At 28.9% G+C, this 8,749-nt stretch overlaps 1 long non-coding RNA gene across 2 annotated transcripts; it reads right to left on the bottom strand.

Moving 5' to 3' along the window:
* Window positions 1-2,904: 2,904 nt before the first annotated feature.
* On the bottom strand, window positions 2,905-8,484 carry LOC122269873 (uncharacterized). Of its 2 annotated transcripts, none has more exons than XR_006225444.3 (3): window positions 8,381-8,484; window positions 5,062-5,154; window positions 2,905-3,072 (listed from the first exon to the last, which is right to left on the bottom strand). It is a non-coding gene; the product is annotated as an uncharacterized LOC122269873 (long non-coding RNA). The 2 variants fall into 2 exon arrangements; XR_011636624.2 differs by lacking the exon at window positions 8,381-8,484 and adding an exon at window positions 7,373-7,673.
* Between the last annotated feature and the right edge of the window lie 265 nt (window positions 8,485-8,749).

Below are 8,749 nucleotides of genomic sequence, written 5' to 3'. Positions count from 1 at the left end.
CCTGTCTCGCAGGAATCTGTGATCACTTATATGATAGCCCCAAAATTTTATAATCTGGAACATATTCGGGAATCTCGCTGAGCATTCTTCTTTATAAAACTTTCCTATACTCTGTTGCAAGTTAAGGAAAGACCATCGTGGGATAGGTTTTAAGTAATCATCCTCGACTGCTTATAGCTTCGTTTTATTTCGTTATCAAGTTATACAAATATGCTTCAAAACATTATAAATGCTTTTAAAAGTTAACTACGTCTGACAGAAATTTGATTTGTGCTATCTTTTACGATATATGAGATTGAAATAATAATAAAAGGTTATAGTTTCGTAGTCTTACTGGAATCACAGACTTGGCGACATGTTTCGATAATTAAGGAGAACATTTGTTGTTCTTAAAGTATAAACAACTATATGACTTTGCAAGAGTATTGGATTTGATTGGATCACGAAAAGTGACTCGTCTTATGCTGACATTTCTTTGACTAATCAAATGCGAGATAAAGAATTTTTACTTTTGTTTCTCCGTAAAAGAAAATCGTCTGCAAGAAACAATATTTATTATTCTTTCATCAGTTTCTTTAAATGAGAACAGAAAGGCGTTATGATATTTGTTACGATTTTTAGATATTATTTTTAGTAATTCCTATTGCTTTTTATTTGATTATTCAATAAGCCTTGTTTTCTTCATTTCACACGATTTAGAAAGCAAACAAATGTAAGGATCCACAATGTCGTTTCAAGAGTTGGCGATGTTGATATTCGATCACGCTGGGAGCTTGGCATCCATTTGGCGTGCATTTATTAGATGCAAACAGGCTATCTCCATAGGGATAATGGCTTTTTCTTAACTTGCAACAGAGTATAGCACTTGAGTCAGTGTTAGTGAAGCGAACATTAACTTGAATTTTGCCCATTCTTCCAACACAACATTCATTTGTTTATTAAAGAGATTTGGGTTTAAATAATACATGGGATATTTTTTAAAAATTTATTTTATCCCTGATTCAAGAATTTTTTCTTCGGAAAACCAACCCAAGGCTTCAGTCAAAAATATACAGAGATGTTAAAACATCGGTTGACATAGATTTTTGTGTTTCTGTGATACAATGTACATCTATCTCCCTCATAAAGTCTGAAACTATTGTTACCCATTTTTAATATTGGTCAGCTGAAAACTCAGAACTATAGGAAAAATATGGTAGTTTGATTGGAAACACAACATTTTATTAAACAAAGCTAAATCGCCGACCATAAATTTTTGGTTAGCAATGGCGCCGTGGTAATTAATAATAATTGTAAATAATTAATAAATTATTGTAATTTAATTAAATTATTGCAAAAGTGTTCAACCCGCAAAGGTGATAAGGACTTTCTCACAAAATTCAAATAAGACTTCTCTATTTTTTTTCTTAAATAAAATATATTTTTTTAATTCGAATTGCATTTTTTTGTTATCATTTGTGAATACGATGCAAATCTGTCAATTCGTTATGATCGCTATGATCGTTACGAAATATGATCGATTACGTAAATATGATCGTTAGAATCATATTTGTAAAACATTACTTTCAGTTAACAATTGACTTAACTAATCCAGGTAGTGAGCAACCTTACGGCAAAAGTATTTTCATTTTCATTTGGTTAGCATAGAAAAACTGAACAATCAATCCTTTTTTTTAAACTTAGTGGAAATATTAGAATAGAAAGCCTGATCCCTTAAAGATTAATTAAAGCCAAAAATCTATAACAAAAAAATCTCATTTTTTGGCTTTTATTTACATGTATTATAAGACATTTCTTAAAATTTTCATTATACTTTTGTCTAGGCTCTCAAATGCAATATTTTGTCTGAGTTGAAAACTTAATGATCAGGCCAATCTTCACTTTTAAAATGTTAAAGAAGGTATATATAAGCCTGCGCAAATATACCTTGTTTCCATGATGGTCATAAAATCTAAAATAGACCTTAATAAGGCCAATTTATCTTCGGTTTGAGAACGCTTTCTGCTATTGATTTGCGAATGATGATTCATCCTCGATTTCAGAAGACTTTCCTAGCCTTGTTTTATGAAGACAGATTCAATCTCAATATAAAAAGGGTTGTTTTAATAAACAAAATGCGATAAAAAAGAAAAAAAGACATACTTCCTCCTCTAAGCATTTAAAAGTGTACCCTTAAATAATAAAAATTAGCCTTAAACCAATTTACAAGTTATAAGACTTCTAAAAAGTGTATAAAATATTAAAAAACAAATATTATGTTCTTCCTAAAATGGTTATGACGACTTCCTTGATATCCTCTGAATTATTAGACCTGAAAATCAGATATTTACAGGTTACTTCGTAATAACCATCCTTGAAGTAAATTTTTCGAACGAACTCCAAAAAAAGTACACACATAAGAGGTCACACATGAACATTTAAGCTCAGAAAAAAGCAGAAAATGATTTCCATTCGTTAGGGAGGAAGGTTAGACCGGAAACATCAAAACCATTTGATTACCCGATGAAGCTTGGAGATATTTCTAATAATTCCCTATCAACTTATCTTTCATCAGACAATCAAACTGGTTTTGTCCATCCACCCATTCATCCGTAGTGCTTCGTTAGATTTCGATAGCGTTTTTATTGTTTCCTCACTTAAATATTAAGTTCAAACCCCTAATGTCGATATTTTTTTTTCACTTCATTTTTTAAAAGGATTCGTTAATTATCTATTAACGGAGGTCGTTACGATATATTACATTATTAATTTTTACTCTACACATATATTCGTGTTACATGATATGGTTATTATCTTCGAATTTTCAACATGAAAGTAAAAAAGGTAACGAAAAGTTCATCATTTTAGATTTTCAATTTATTAATTTCAATGATTTTTAGAAACAATCTTAATTAGTTTCCGATTTTGCGCGAGCAGAGAAGTTAGTTGATTTGATTTATCTCAAGAGTCGTAGATAATTCTTCTTTTCATGGTTTATTTTGGCTGTATCTTCTCTGCGTCAGAAGCCATTTTTTTCTTTGGACTCCTTGGGCACGCCCAGCCCTATCGTTTACTGAAACCCTTTTCTTTCCTCTGAAAAAAAAAAAAAAAAAAGAATTAATAATCGGAAAAATATTTTCATCAGGTACTGCAAAAGAAATTATGACGATGATAAAATCCATTTTAATATTCTTTTTCTTTCAAAAAAGGTCTCTAAATAACAGTGCAATTTGTTTAAACTGCAGTAGTTCTCTAGTTCAAATAGCAGACGAATTTTTATTCATTATCATATATGGCAGTACCTTTACTTTCGTTACTTGTACCGCCGGTACAAGTAAAAAGTATGTACTTTTACTTGTACTTCGTTACTTTTTAAATTTAGTACTTTTACTTGTACTTTCGTTACTTCTTTAGGGAAAAAGTACAAGTATTTGTAACGGAAATGCCGAATGAAATCGTTACTTTTTTCTAAAACTCGGCAAGCTTTCTAAAAAAAAAATTTAAAAAAAATTAAATTAAAAAAAATGCTTATGTTTTTTTAATTTCATCTTGTACCTTGCATTTTATTTGTACCGTGCATCAAATTTAATTGGTTGGAAGAGAAAGCTAGGGAGGAGGCTGCAAAAAAATTGGAAAGAATTGTCCAAGCTGATAACACCTTGCTATAACTAATAACGTAACAGAAAAAAACCCAGGAATTTTAAATTTTCTAAAGCTGAAAACATCATGCCAATCATCAGCGACAGAAGAATTTATGGCATACATGAGCTCAAATGTCGAAACGGAAAGCATATCAATTTTGAATCGATATCCAATCGCAAAAAAATTATATGTGAAATATAATACTGCAGTACTTTCTAGTGCTCCCGTGGAGCGCTTATTCAGCGTGGCTAAGCACATTCTGAGAAATTCTCGCAGCAGACTCAGTGACACCACTTTCAAAATGCAATTATTTCGCAAAATGAATAAAAATATTAATTAGCAAGTTATTTTCATTCATTTTCGAGTTTTATGCATTTATTTAATACATTTTAAATCAAAAATGTTGGATTTTGTTTTTTCGTTTTTCAATTCTCTTTTTGAACTCACTAATAACACATTTTTGTCTCAATACATTTTTAGCTAAATGCATTTTTACCTAGTACATTTTTTACTAAAATCATGTTTATGCCTGACCTTGTCAAACAACTCCCAGTCAAATCTTTAAGAACTTCAGAACTAGTGCTATTGAAAACTATTATAATTACTATTTTAACTCTTGAAAACTCGAAGGTATTAATTTAGCCGCTGATACTAAAATTCGTTTACAAATTTTAATTATTCCGTTTGGCAGAAATGTTCGGAAAATGATGTTCTCGCATGACTTCAGCATAAGACATTGTTACAAATAAAACTGTAAACTGTTCTGTTTCAACTTATACTGCACATTCAATTACTAGCTCAAAGATCACAAAGCTATTTGAAACCCCGTGTTTGCTTTGTTTATGTTTGTGCTTTTAAAACGCGTTTCTATAGAGTAAAACAATTTTAAATCAATGGTAATTTAAATAAATAAAAATAATAAACTAAAAATTAAAATCAATAGATAAAATTTCTTTTTCGTGCAAATCCATAAAAAGTTTGATATTAAAATTATATTATACGATTATATTATAATATTTTTCCGAATTTAAAAATAAATTAATGTCCGTAACTTTCAAAATTAAAAATAATTATATAAATAACAACAATTTTGCAAAAACATTAAAGAACGTAAGAATATTATTCAATAAAATTTTAGGTTACTTTGAATTTTCGATTTCCTAGAAATGTACTTTTAAATCGTTACTTTTTTTGTTTAGTACTTGTACTTTTACTTGTACTTTTTACTCGTTACTTTTAAAAATACGAACTTTTCACTTTTTACTCGTTACTTTTTTTAAAAATACTTGTACTTTTACTCGTTACTTTTTAAAAGTAACGCTGCCATATATGTTCATTATACAGTTCTTATAAATCTTTTTTATTACTTATATTGTTTAAAAATATTCAACGAACAAAAGTGCGCTTTGTCAAAATTGAAATTGCAGAAATATTAATTACCTTTCACTCTCTTTTATTTTCCTCTTCCTTCTCACCATTTCATTCGACGTCTCTCTGAAGTTTTTGCTTTACAGCTGGCGTCATTTCAACAATCTTTTAAAAGAAACAAAACCTTTTAACGATTTTTGCATTGTTTGGAAGTTTAAAATAATAAATTACAATGGCAATAATAATTTTTTCTAAATAATAGAGTAACAGAGGTTTTTAATTGATTTATATTTTCAGGAAATACTTTAATTTTGTTAGCATTAGATATTTACAATGAAGTTATTTCATAAAAACTCAATTATAATATTGTTAGAATTTTAGCAATAAATAAAACATGTATTCAAATTTAGAGAAACATTAATTTCAATATAGTATTGTCATATTACGGTTTAAGATAGACATTCAGAACAACAAGCACTATTGATTCGGGTATGGTCTCATTCGATTAAACGAGAAAAAATAAATAGGAAACAGCACCGCACTTGTCTGTTAATGTAAGATGTGTAAATAAGTGCAAGCACAAAATTGTACTTTTTGTACATAAAACGCATTTGACTTCTAAATTATTAGTCCGATTGTACCTTACATGTTCAGATAGTTCCTTGGTAGCAATGTAAAGTGTATACATAAATGCGTGACAAAAAAAAGTACATTTTAAGACATATATAAACTTGTACCTTTTGAATTATTTGTTCTATAAACTTGTTTATAGTCTAATTTAATTCAGCATAAAAAATATAATAGAAATAATATTTTACTTTTCTAGATAGCATTGGAAATATGTCCAAGTACAAACAAGTACTTTTTGTACATAAGACCCTTACACCTTCTAAACTATTTGTTCTATTGTTTCGAGTTTGATTTAATTCGATTAAGCATTAAAAATACGTTGAATACATTACTTCATTTGTTTAAATATCAATATTTAAGTTCTCCTCCCGACTACCAAACCCATCACAGAATTTCGTGGGATTTTCATATAATACCTCTCTAAGCAAATCCCAAAGGCTTGTAATAGCCCTAAGAAACGGCTTGTTATTTTGAATGTCTGAGTTTGGTCAAATCTTCGCCTAATTTGACTGTACTAATAAAATTTTTAAGACTATAAGGACAGAGTAACAAGTATGTATTATTACTATTTATGATTTACCCAAAAGCAAATTTATAATTTAGTCTTATGGTTATAAGTACAGTAAATTGATATTTTATTTTATTTTATATCCGTCGTTGAACAGCCGACCTAATTTAGGGTTTACGAATACTAATGTTCAACTCTGCAGCCTTGTAATTTTGAACCAATCCAGAAGACAAGAAAGCTCCTGGATCAGTACCCCCAGAGGTATTGATTTGTTATGGGAACATGGAGGACTTTGCGACTCGACAGATTTAACGTGCATCAGTCACCATTTACTACACCGGATGGGATCGAACCCACGAACTCTTGGACATGGGCCCAGTGCCCTACCAACCAGGTTATTCCGGCCAGTAAATTGATATAAAGAATTACGTAAGTTTTTTAAATAATTAATCAAATTCTGAATTAAGTTTATTCGAAAGAGTTCTTGCAATACTCTACTAAGTTTCGCTGTAAAGAGTTTTTCTACGATGGAGTACTTGCAAGCGACGTAGTGTGGGTATCTCGATTCTGATAGGTTGTTGAAACGGGGCATTTGTTTACGTTATCAACTGCTCTTTTCATTCTATTTCTAGTAAACCAAGCCCGCCAAGTATCAATTTACTCAAAGGGCGCATTCTTTTTTCTTTCACGAAGATTTCAATTCTTTTACTGAATATTTCTTACTTAAAATAAAGATAGGCGCGATTCTTAGTCATGTACGCAAAAGAAAAATATATCACGGTTATAAAAAAATAGCTAAACAGATAATAATCTAAACAGGTAAAAGAGAAATGATTATATTTTAACAAATTCAATGTTCGATACGACGTTGTATTTAATTAACTTCACGTTAATTAACATTAGTGACATAGTCGAGAGACTCAGCTCGACTTTAACACATGTATGGGTATCGATGATCTTCTTCTTGAAGTGCAAGTACCCAATTCCCTAAAAAACTTTTTGTCCTACCTTAAACCCTTTAAATAATGTTCCGTTGGTCAATAATGTCATGTCTGTAAGAGACACTTTAAAGAACAAAAACTCATGAAGCTAAAAATTTCAGCATAGATATTATGTAACTCTATTTAAATACCTATTAGATCGAATTATCACGTTGTGTAAATAAATAAGTTGTTTTTTATATTTACATTTAATTATAGTAATAGACATTACATAATAAAAACAAAAAGAAATAAACTAAAATACTTAAACCACCGAAAGCTTCTACTTTATCAACCAACGTTAAAACATTCCAAATTGCTGTTAGTATTCAAGGTTTGAATTTCTTTTTTTAAACATTCTTCACTAATAAACAATTGTTGCTATTCAAAAATTCCAATTCTGTTGTTTGAAACTTGTAAATGAGTTTGTAATAACAGACATAGCATCAATTTCCGGACAGCTGTATTTATTTACTCAAAAATTAATATTTTTCCTAATTGTTTTTTGTAATTTTTTTAAAATGTAACTTTGATATTTAATACAATTTTAAATTACGAAAAGGTGAAATTTTTTGCTCCGAAAAATAATTCTAAGAAAAACATGCATTTGCGAGCTTTGTTTTCACTTTCCTTTCAATTTTTTTTTTAATGTCAGAAATTTGTCTGAAAGCGTCGACTAATGCCCACGATGAAAGAAATTAATGAGTGAATTTTCTAAGATTAAGAAGAAAAAAAAAATTTTTTTTTGGTGGTTAACAAATTACACTGAATTATGGAAGCGACCCAAATAAGAATTAATAATTACTATTTCAAATATTGGAAATCAATTTAATATTAAATTATATTGCATCATCGATTCTTAAACTAGAAAAAAGAAAAATAAGCTGATTGGATTAAAATATATTATTAAAAAAAAAAAAAAAAAAAAAAAAAAAAAATATATATAGTATATATATATATATATATATATATATATATATATATATATATATATATATATATATATATATATATATATATATATATATATATAATTATTGCACCTTAAAGTATTAAAATGAGAAATGAATATTATGCAACTACTTATGAAGCAATTAAGTTTTTTAATCATCAAATTTGCAGACTTGTGTCTTCTATTATGTTATGCAACATGCTTCACTAAAAGTAGAAAGAATCGAAACATGCAACTCCTTACTGAGGAAATAGTTCTAACAAATATAAGGGAATATATTTAGAAAGACAGGTGTGAAAGGTCATGCATGTTAATACGTACGTTACTTTCATGGTATCATTATCCAAACGGTAAATATTTATTAACTGAACTTCTGAGTTCGGAAAATTCGCAGGTGGTGTGTTAATAATTTGGTTCGTTAACATAAAATGAATGATATTAATAACTAGTTGCCAGGTGCTGGTGATATGGGTTATTTTCAATTTCTGTTCGACTTAATTTCAATAAAATAGAGTCCCGATTCTGATAATAGAACAATAAACTGGGGTTGCATTGAAACATGTATGAAAAGTTTGTTTGCCATGCAAACATATTTCATACAAACTTTTTCTTTGCCTACATGATGATTCCCGATTTATAAATCTCGTATTTGAATTATCGTGAATACAAATCTCTAGTTATTATTTGTAA

This window comes from Parasteatoda tepidariorum, chromosome 1 (assembly GCF_982258835.1).
Source record: "Parasteatoda tepidariorum strain Cologne lab strain chromosome 1, Ptep-v5.0, whole genome shotgun sequence".
Taxonomy (NCBI): domain Eukaryota; kingdom Metazoa; phylum Arthropoda; class Arachnida; order Araneae; family Theridiidae; genus Parasteatoda; species Parasteatoda tepidariorum.
This window is presented reverse-complemented; position numbering and strand designations above follow the sequence as displayed.